The sequence below is a fragment of the Halyomorpha halys genome, unplaced genomic scaffold (assembly GCF_000696795.3).
Source record: "Halyomorpha halys isolate HHAL.00 unplaced genomic scaffold, Hhal_1.1 Scaffold1264.1, whole genome shotgun sequence".
NCBI lineage: Eukaryota > Metazoa > Arthropoda > Insecta > Hemiptera > Pentatomidae > Halyomorpha > Halyomorpha halys.
The window spans coordinates 156,961-168,059 of record NW_027113204.1 but is presented as its reverse complement, the minus strand read 5'-3'; the positions used below and the strand labels follow the sequence as shown (position 1 = coordinate 168,059).

At 34.0% G+C, this 11,099-nt stretch overlaps 1 long non-coding RNA gene across 1 annotated transcript in view; it reads left to right on the top strand.

Annotated features, from left to right (window-relative positions):
• The first annotated feature begins 1,142 nt into the window (after nt 1-1,142).
• LOC136796611 (uncharacterized) overlaps nt 1,143-11,099 on the top strand; it is a 100,148-nt gene continuing 90,191 nt past the window's right edge. Inside the window, exon 1 of the long non-coding RNA XR_010844355.1 lies at nt 1,143-1,187. This is a non-coding gene — a long non-coding RNA (uncharacterized lncRNA). The remainder of the gene's footprint in view (nt 1,188-11,099) is intronic.

Sequence of the window (11,099 nt, the reverse complement as noted above, 5' to 3'; positions counted from 1 at the left end):
CTTGTGTGGAATTCCGTGGACCATGGACTGTAGAAGACATAAGCTTCTGGCAACAGCTTCAGATACATTTCATATAGATCAGAAGTTATTAATTATCCATGTTTTTTTAATTCCCCTGGACATGAGTTTTGTAGGCCTTTAAATAATTATTGGTTGGTAGATAAGCCGTAAATCTGTTCTTCGGTGCGATGTTTACTCAGCGAGCTATTGAGAGATTAGCAAAAAGTAAGGCGTAATATTCTTTCATAATACATTACTGACCCAAAAAAAGGCAAAAGTGAAATATTTAAATCAAATTATCAATCATACTGTGCAGCTTTATTGAAACTTTTTCATATTTATGAATAAATAGTAAAACAACATGTACATTGAAGATGATAAAATAATTAAATTGCATTTTATGTTTGTAAAAATCTATCTTGAAAAGTAATGAAAAATGGAGTTTAGGGTGAAAACCTAAAAATCGAATTTTTTAGGTATCACGTGTCCGGACGGAGTGCTGCTATCAAAATTTGACTCTGGGAATTTTTTTCTTCATTAGCCTGTATATCGAAAACTTAATTAGTTATTTAAATAATAAAAAATTGTTTTGAACATATATATTACTTATATACTCATACCTTGCTGGTATGTATCTGATACTGAAAATCAGTGTAATAGTATGAAATTCACACTCCTTCTTCCCCCTTAGACTATGCATATGACAAGTCGATCGCGACACCCTTATAAGATAAAAAGTAGATCTTATGTGCAGAATGTAGTTTGTTCTACAACCGGGGTTCTAAATGTCTCACTCACTGAGGTTCCCCGCTCAACATCTACCTTAAATTATTTCAACTATGATCTAAGAATTTGAGATAAAGTATTATTTATTGTGCTTTACCGCATTATTATGTTCTGAAATAAATCCTATTACCCCGAATAACGATTCAATTTAAGAAAAACAATACTTAACTGAACGTGCATTTCTCTAATAATTTCCAGGGTCAAATTATTTAATTAATTCCGAGATCTATATAATATTTTCAATATATAAAATGTTTATATGGTAAAGACTAGTATTGAATACTATTTAACCGAATTAATTTAGTTTTATATTTATTAAGTTCCTTTCAATTGTACATTTTTTTGTTGTTGTTTCAGGTAACTGGCCTTTTCCCTGTGTCCTTTGCAACTGATGCCTGGAGGTAAACATAATATTTCTCTATTGCTTCCAAAAAAAAAAAAAGTTTGTAATAATTTCTGTAATACTAAAAATTCTAAACATCTTGACAAATGCTTAGATTATCTTGAAATCAACAATCTCCATAAAAATTAATAGTTTAAATTATTCTCTGATTTGATAATGAAATATCTGATTTTATTACAGTCACTAAATATATTTTAATGTTTTATTAGAACTGTTATTACAATTCCAGGAGATACCCTATTAATGTTTGCTAAGGTAGATTTAGTCTGTAGTGAGCACAAGATATTGTAGGTATACAATTTCCTATGGGTGTAGGATATTAACTTTGAGGATCTATCGCTTCGGGCTTAACCCATAAACCAACCCCTGAATATATTATCAAAATCCTATTTGCCTCATAAATTTATGCACATCCCTATGTAATGTAACAAGCGCTGGCATATTTTCAGTAATGAAGGCCTACATAACAATTGTTCATTAAGGTTGTTTAATATGCTAATTTCTTATTAATTGCACATAATAAATAGTTTTTCTTCTCATGTCCAATTAGCGATTCAATTATATGTCATATATGATTAGGAAATTAATCAATTTTCAGTTTAAATAACCGCGAATTAGACGTTTTATAATTTTATTTCAAAATATGTTAAATTGATTCTTTTTCTTTAATTTTAAATGAAGATTAATTTAAATTAATATTGCAAAACCAGTACTGTTTAACCTCGCCCTAGAAGTTTTCATTAGAAAAATAATGACAAACCCGGGTGGCACCATTTACAATAGGCTCACCCAGCACGTGGCTTAGCACAAGATGTAGGACTTATTATAAATAGTGAAATGACGAAATATATGAAAATCTCTGGACAGACGGGGAGAGAAGAGATATAGTGGATGTGGGGGAAAACATGTTTCACAGCTGCAGTACTTTCAAGTACCTGGGAGGAGTTGTGAGGGAGAACAATAATTTAGAAGTAGAAATTAAGGGCAGAATGGTAGCAGGAATAAAATGTTTCTATGCCCTGCAAAAAGCTCTCCGATACAAAAGTCTTTCCAGGAAAGCAAAGCTTTTATTGTACAAAACAATAATTAGGCCAGTGGTATTGTATGCCAGTGAGACGTGGACTTTAACCAAGGAAAATAGAAAGCTCTACTGATTTGGGAGAGAAGAGTCCTAAGAAAGATCTTTGGAGACGTTAAAGAGGAGCACATGTGGAGAATCAGAAGCAATGACGAAATAAAGAAATTGTATGGAGAGCCTGATATCCTCTGTGCTATTAAGAAGAGCAGGCTAAGATGGTTGGGACATGTAGAAAGGATGGAGCCCTGCAAGCTACCTAAAAGGATGATAAATGGTGCACCAGGAGGGAAAAGGAAAAGGGGCATCCCCAGGCGTCGGTGGCTGGATGATTTGAGAGGGATGGGAATTGAAAATCGGAAGAGTTTGGCTGGAGACCGCGAGGCATGGGGAAGAGTGGTGGCAGAGGCCCAGGACTGCAGTGCCCAACAGTGAGTGAGTGAGTGATAGAAAAATCAATAGCACTGAGACCTCCTGATTAATAATGGCTCTATTTAAAAGCTTAAAAATTCCAAACAATGCCAATTATTCCTGCAATAACATTTTAACAAAGGTTCAATTGATTTGTCTTTAAATTATATAAAACAAATAAAGGAATAAAATATTTTTAAATTACTTTATTAATACTTACAAGATTTACATGATTATAATTCTTATTTTTTATGTAGTAAATTCATTAAAACCGTATTTCTGAGATTTGTTAAAATTAAACTTAATATTATTAGCATTTTTCGCATTTAAAACATAATAGTAGCACTCACTTTTTACTTTAACTTAGCTATACATGGAATACATCGTAAGGGAAAGTATTGTCTTCGTTCAAAATTTCGAATTTAAGTTTTCGAACGAAATAAATATTCTGAGGTCCCTTGAGTCCAAAACAAACAAGTCTCGCAAAATGGTCTGTGTGTCTGTTCTTGAACAGCCTAGCTAAAAAACGATAAGTCGTAAGAAACTTTATATTATTCTAAATTTTATAAATAATTGCCACTAGTCTATATATTAATATTATTCACAATTTATATTGTGATGATTATCAATATGCAACATATTATCAAAATGATAATTGGATAAACTATAAAGTGCTAAATTATTTTTAATCCTAAGTCACTTTAATAAAAAGCTTAAAGGATCTAATTCCCGAATTCTTGGCACTCACTTATCATTTATCATTTTCAGGGGTTCAATTTGTTTTATTACAGGTCGTTTTGCATCAGCACTTGCTAATTCTTTTGGTTTATATTATTTCTTTTGATCTTTTCATATCCCGAAATTCACATTATGATAAGCTTCTCCAGTTACCTTTAGCGACATTTGGCTTTCTGATCTTATGTGAATAATTTAATCATCGATGTAGTTTCTTTAATACTATTCTTTTTTCGGACTGATCTTGAAAACGTACTTGACTTAAAAATTCCACTAAAAACAAAAGAACAGATCGACTCTGCTATCGAAATACTTTCTAGATCGATAGGAACTACTATCACTAACAATACTTCACCAATAAACATAAAAAGTTTTAGAGAAAACAACTTACCTCGTCATATACAGGCATTATTAACAGAAAAACGCCGGGCAAGAGCGAGGTGGCACAGAACAAGATATCCCTCGGACAAAACTCATTACAATAAATTGACTAACAGACTAAAAGCAGAAATTAGAAAACACAGAATACAAAATTTCCAGAACTTAACAGAAAACTTAAATACCACTGACAAATCATTATGGAGAACTACTAAAAAGCTACTAAAATACAAATCTTTCAACCATCCACTTCTCACTGAAAATATGACTTAGACACGATCAGATGAAGAAAAAACTCAAATGTTCGGCGAACAGCTCTTCAAAACTTTTAACCCCCATCCTGATATCCTTAATCCAACCCATCTTGAACATGTTGAATCAGAGATTACAATTCCACTCGAAATGACCCTTCCTCCTAATCCCCTTCATCCCTCAGAAATAATAAACATCATCTACCAATTACCTTCTAATAAAGCTTCTGGCCACGATCTTATCACAGCACACATTCTGAAACAGCTCCTTCGTAAAGCCATTCTATTCCTTACCTATATCTATAATGCTACACTCCGATCCACCTATTTCCCTGACCCTTGGAAAATGTCTATAATATAACAACCATTTTGTTCTTTATACGCGCCCCCACTTTATCCACTACACCACACCCTATAATTACTTGATAGTTTCCCATTAAATGAACTGTCACTTGTTTCCCTTGAGCCCCCACTTACCCAAACCTGCCTCCCTCTCAGTGCTGCAGGGCCAACCCAGGGTAATCAATTGACACTTATACACCTTGACCTGGGGTGTCCTCTCTCCGCCGTCCTACATCTCCAATGTTCATCGCCACACGATCGTACTCGAGCTCTCAGTCCACCAGACAGCTTACGACTCCCTTCACTCTTATTATTGACAGGCCGCCATGTTTTTCTCGTAAATTGTAATTCCTCAGTGTGCGGCCGCCCCACTTCAGGCATCCTCAAATTTCGCGTACGTTTCTGGGTTCCTGAGTATCTTTCTCTGTCTCTGATACTTGTGATGATTCGCTTGGTGATTCAGTATGCCTTATTCGTAGGTTCTTCCTCCTTGCTGAGCATTGACCTCCATTGTCTCCCCATGGCTCACATCTCTTCTTTTATACATATTGGAGCATTGCGTAGCGATATGACCCTCATTGCTACATTCGAAGCATCTTGTGCGCGGGCAATATACCACTAAATCCCCAATCATTCCGCAACTATGACACTTCTGATCCTCCTACCCGACACTTCCGACCATTGTTTTGAGGTTTTGCTAGACACCTACTAATTTCTTGCAGACTAGCTCGCGCTCTTTTATCCTCTCCGTGATCTCTTCTTCTCCAAGGATTGGACATATTTCTTGGCCGTTGATATTCTATCCGGATCCACGTCGGCTCTTCTACTTCCATTTGGGCCTCCACCTCTGTAGCACTTGTATCCATGAGATCTTGAGTACATTCCACAAATGAACGCTCTTTTGGAAATCCCTTCTTCTTCTCTTGCTCTTTTGACAATTGAACCTTTAGTACCATGGACAGGAATTGCATCTGACCCTGCACCTGGAATGTTTCCATCATCTCACTGAGTTTATCTACAATTCTGTTGTAGCGTGCCAGGAGCTCCGCAGCATACTGCCCACTAGACTGTTTCGGTTTCCTTGTCTCTCAGATCATCATTAATATGTCTTTCTCTGGGGCCCATTGTCCTCCTCCGAATCCTTTTTTTAACCTTTCCTTGAAAACTCTCCAAGGGGTCTCTTCGTCCGCTTGAATCGTATTGAAGATGCTCCTCTTCACTCTGCAGATGACCGCTGCTTTTATGCCTCTGCATTTTCGCTATCAAGTAGATTCTCGATAGACTTCGCTTCTATTCGGCTTATTTGTCTGTCACCCCCTTTTATGAAGTGGATCAGTTCTTCTGTTACCCCGGTAAACTGTTCGAGGTCAAAAACGGCCTTCCTAAGACTTGGGCGGTTGCTGTGCGTACTTTTATATACTCAAGTGTTGTGGCGTGGGCTTCCATTAGAGAAACTTCCGGTAGTGGGGCAAGCTCCGGGGGTAGAGGAGTCACCTCCATGGGAGGTGCATCCTGGACCTGGTTTTGACTTAAAGTTTCCATGTTCAAGACCGCTTGTCTGACGATACTGTTGGCAGCCATTATTTAAAAAAACTGAGAGAAGGAAAAAAGGATTGCAAACTAAGAAAACAGTGATAAAAATTCTTTTCAAAAACAAATATCGCTCCTGTAACTAAAGTTCCTGGGTTTCGGCACCACTTAAACGATTGGTAGTCTTAGAAAAAGTCTTTAAAAAAGAGAAAAGGGAGAAAGAAATGACCAACTCGGTTGCTGCTCAAACACTCTGACTTTTATTGAGACCAGCTCTTCTATATTTACATTAGTCAGCTGATCCAATCGATCAGCTGATATGAATTGTACAGCTGACTGTAACTTATACATACAAACGATATAAACACGATTTTTTAAAAATATTTCTCTGGACTGGGAATATTTTTTAATTAAATTACCAAACAAGTCTCCATTATTTAAAAGCCCTGAAATAAATTTATAAAACTTTCTCTTACCATCGATCATTTGTTGTTTAAATATACTAATCTCACTACGATTTTCCATTCCTTGGAAAAAAATTGATCCTCAAATTATTATATATTCGGCATTAAAACAATTTACGCTAAAATATCTCAATTTTTTTCTATTATACATTTCACACTGTTGCTGAGGATAAGTTTTTATAATAGCATTATATACTAACGTTGTTATCATGTATCGCCTAGAAAGTCATCTGCATCGATAATCTGATCTGTTTAAATTTTGTTTCCTTACTATTTCTAATGAAATAGTCAGATGTATTGTATCGCGGATCACACCTTGAATTTAATAGGCATTTAGCCCTTGGATTTAGTGGATTAGGTGGGGGTAATTTAGGGAACCTGTATTAGAATGTAATACTGTAAGACAGGATCTGAATTCCCTGGTGGATAATAATTCAATCGGATGTCCCTATCGAAGAGCCTGTGGGACCTCATTAGGTAATTAGTAGTGGTCTGTACTACAAGTCCTTTCAGCTTTCTTTTCTTCTACAGTAGCTTTTCCGCCTTTCTCGTCTCCTCGATGTATAACGGTCTGGTGGCGGGTTTTCCTTATGGGACATAACAAGCTCAAGGTTAGTGGATTATTTTCTTGGACAGCATTACTTTTCAAGAAAGAAAAAATATAGCTGGTTAATATTCGAATTAATGTGCAGCTTTATAATTATAACAATACATAGGTGTTATTGACCAAAAGATTTTCCGCCTTTAAACTAGACCAAACAAAAAAGTTAGCAATAGTTGCTCAAAATACCGCAAAGTGCAGGTTAGTGCAAATTCCATGACCTACCATTAATCCGCGGTCAGCAATAAATACATCTAATTCTGTTCCTTTTGGAATATGCCACTGGCTAAAATGAAACATATTTTTTACATAAAATCGTAATATTACTTCAAAATAATTTAGTACACTATATGTCATGAATTAATCCATCTGTCCAGAGTCTCTGCTCAACATAAACACATACTATAAACCATCTATAAATATAAACCTCGTTAAGGTATTAGTAAACAAACCTTGGATAATAGAAATAATCCGAAACTAAATATAAACGTGTACAATATTAATTCAAAGTAAATATAAACATTATCAATATAAATAAATAAAAACCATCAGAAATAATATGATAAATTATTTATTCTTAATTTAATTAGGAGTTACAAAAATATTTTTATAATACTTAATATTTTTACTGTAACTAAAATTATAAATTTAACTGCCTATTTTATGCCATGAAGTTATTATGATGGTAAATAAATCACATTGAATGATTTGTTTACGAATTTGGAGGACTTTATTCGTTGGCAGTGTGGAGGCCGTCCTTTGATTCTTCGGGGATTTTGTGTAAGACAATAAAAAACATTTTTTTTCATCGACATTTAAATAATCAAAACCAGAGTTAAAGAACCCGTTGTGGCAACTTTTAAACAGACTGATATTTGTTACTGCTCTTCATCATAAGAAATCATCCATTACAAGTACAATTAGTTATTTCCACATCATATTAGCACTTGTAGGCTGATGAATATATCATGCAAATTATTCGCAAGGCTCTACTAATCGATTTATATTACTTTCGATTGTTTTACTATTGATAGTGCTCCTAAATTAAAAACGAAGGAAACTACTCAATTTAAATTAAATGTAGTGTAACATATTTAAAAAAAAGGTTAGGGTATATAGAATGATAGTTTTCTTGTTATTTATAAGTCTTCATACTTTCTTAGCTACTTTAAAAAAAAACTATTTATTAAGACATCAAACTGCAATGATTTTTAAACAAAGTTCGAATTACAATCCATAATGGCTGCCTGAATTACCCGTTAACCAAAATAAAGTATTTTTTGATTAAATACAGTGTTTTTTTTATTTTTAGATAAAAACATTTGGAAAATATTACGCATTAAAGCAAGCCTTTTTTACGCAATCGGATTTAATATTGAAAATGGAATTTGTTATAATGAAGATATACAGAAATAAAAACATTTTGACACAGTAATATATGACCTTTTAATTGATTGCTCAACATTCCGAATCATTGAGTGTTTCAATTTGAATCCGGGAATCTCTTTAATTTGTCAGCAATTCATGTGTAAAATTTCTCTCTATAATCAGCTAACCTGGGCAAGAAATATTCCATTACCGGCTTTTCGTTGTAAGTTCCAACTCAGAATATACAGTAAGGGCTAGATTGCGATCGTGAAAAATTACGAATTCGAGTTTTCGACAGACAGACACAAATACACCTTTTGAGTCCGAATAACCTAGCTTCGCAAATGGTCTGTGTATTCGTGTGAGAACATCCCAGCTCAAAAATGAAACTTTGTTCGAAACTAAACTACTTATTGAGGTGGGTATATGTTTGAGATATGACTTTTTCGATAAAATCAACAGAATTGAAGTATTACTTTATAAAATCAATTTATTACATATTTTCGATTTTCTCGAAAACAACTCTAACGATTTTATATAAACTTTGTATACTATTGGCCAATGTACTATTGTCTGTCAGGGCTTGAATAAGGGATTTAAAAAAAAATCTTCTACAGTGCGTATTATGCATATAATATTGTTTATTTGAAAAAAATAAACATATCTGATAATCAGAAAAAATAAACAATGGATAAATACAAAATATTAAACAATTTTATGCATATTTATTCAGATACGATAAAAAGCCGATATTTACCGAATGCATTAAGGGTCTTTTATTTATTTAAAATATTGTATTATTTGCAGGATTAAAATTTGTATTCGTTATTCTCACCACGAGAAATTCTAAAATTACATTTTATTTGATTTTTTATTCAGTTTAATTCGATATTATTATCTAAATTCATAATAGTAGAGATTACTTCAACACGAGGCTGAATTACACTCCTCTTCTCCATGACAGTGACGCATACTAACATAGTTATCATTACCGACTCTTTAAGTTCATTAAAAGCCATGAATATCATTTAGCCAAACACCCGACAATCTTAAAAATTTACAATTACACCAATATGCTCGAAAATTTGGGAAAAACTGTTTTCTTTATATGGGTGCCGGGTCACGTGGGGATCGCTGGAAATGAACTGGCGGACGTTGCTGCCAAACAAGCACTTGCTTTCTGACACCCAAAGAAATAAGTCTTCCGGTGAAAAATAAAATATCAGCTAGTTATTATTGGCAAGCCACGTGGAATGAAATCCCGCCAAGCAAATTAAAAACAATTAAACCATGGACCACATCAAACCGTTCCAATCGCAGGGAGGAGGTAGCTATAGCCAGATTGAGATTAGGTCATACGAATTTAACTCATGCATACCTGATCAATAAGCAACCACCGCCAAAATGTCAATAATGCAATAATACACTTACAGTCAGTCACATATTTGAAGAATGCCATTTCTATTCCATGAACTTATGTAGATTGGGAGTGGGACCGAGTGTATCGGATGCCCCAAATGATGACAAAAAAAAACACATAGAAATGGTTTTCATTTTTTAAAAAAGGAATAACTTTTTGAATAAGATTTAAACCCGAAATTTTGTTGTATGTATTAAATAATTCTAAAATACGTAATTATTTAGTAATTATCTAAATAATTTCAAATCTTGAAATAGAATTATAAAGTGCGAAACATGGACGTTGATGACCTCAGGGTTTTACCACCTAAAGCCCCAACCAACAACAACAACTTCATCACGAGCCCATTAATTGCCGTAACTGAATAGGGTTAAAATGAAGATAGATTTTTTTTTCGTATCAAGTGTTATTTGTATTTAGTGTTATTATGTATTTGTCTTCTGTATTTATTAGGTTAGAATAATATGGATTTAAATTTCGTACATCCTATTTTTTGTAGATACCTCGATTCTTACATTTTTCTTTAGTAATCATTTCTTTTAAATTTCACTTACAGTTTCTTTTCCCCGATGTATGGTTTTTAGTGTATCAAATTTGAATTTATGTCCTGTTTGTCCAAAATTTGTGAAGCAGTTTGGTTAGGTTTATTGGGGTTGTTTATTATAGCGGTACAACTATATTTCTGTTGCTATAGCCTTCTTTTCAGATGCTGTTCTGTCAAAATCGTATATTTTTTAATTAAAAATTAAAAGCTTGGCTTATTTGTATCGTATTTCTCTTTGATCCAATGATTGTGAAAATGCATAAAAGTTATTCATTTTTCCTTTGTTGGATTTGTTATTTTTATTATTGACTTGCATATCTTGGAGTCTCAAAAAATAGTTGCGTTCAAATTGAAGAGGTAACTGAAGACAGGAAGGTGTTGTAAACAACTCACTGTTGGAGAAGCTGTCACAGATGAGCAGGGAAGGACACGTGGAAAGGAATTTTCGGTTAGGAACCACTTTCCTCATTTCCATAGGATCTGCCAACGGAGTGTCAGCTATTGTCTGCCTCATTAGGAGGTGGGAACTGAGGCTTTGGCATCTCATTCCATACCCACCCCATTGTTTGAAGTCTGCTATATTATCTTCTGTTTCTTTTATAAACTTTCAATCACCAGTTGTAGTATCAAGTATCATATAATACTCACGATTCACTTGTGCAGTCGAATCTCCATACAATTGATTCTTAATATAACGGCTTTCTCGATATGAAGATTTTACTGGATCTTAATTACTAATGGAATTGACCACTTTAGGCCCTATGTATTTGGCAGAAGGTTTAGGATACACA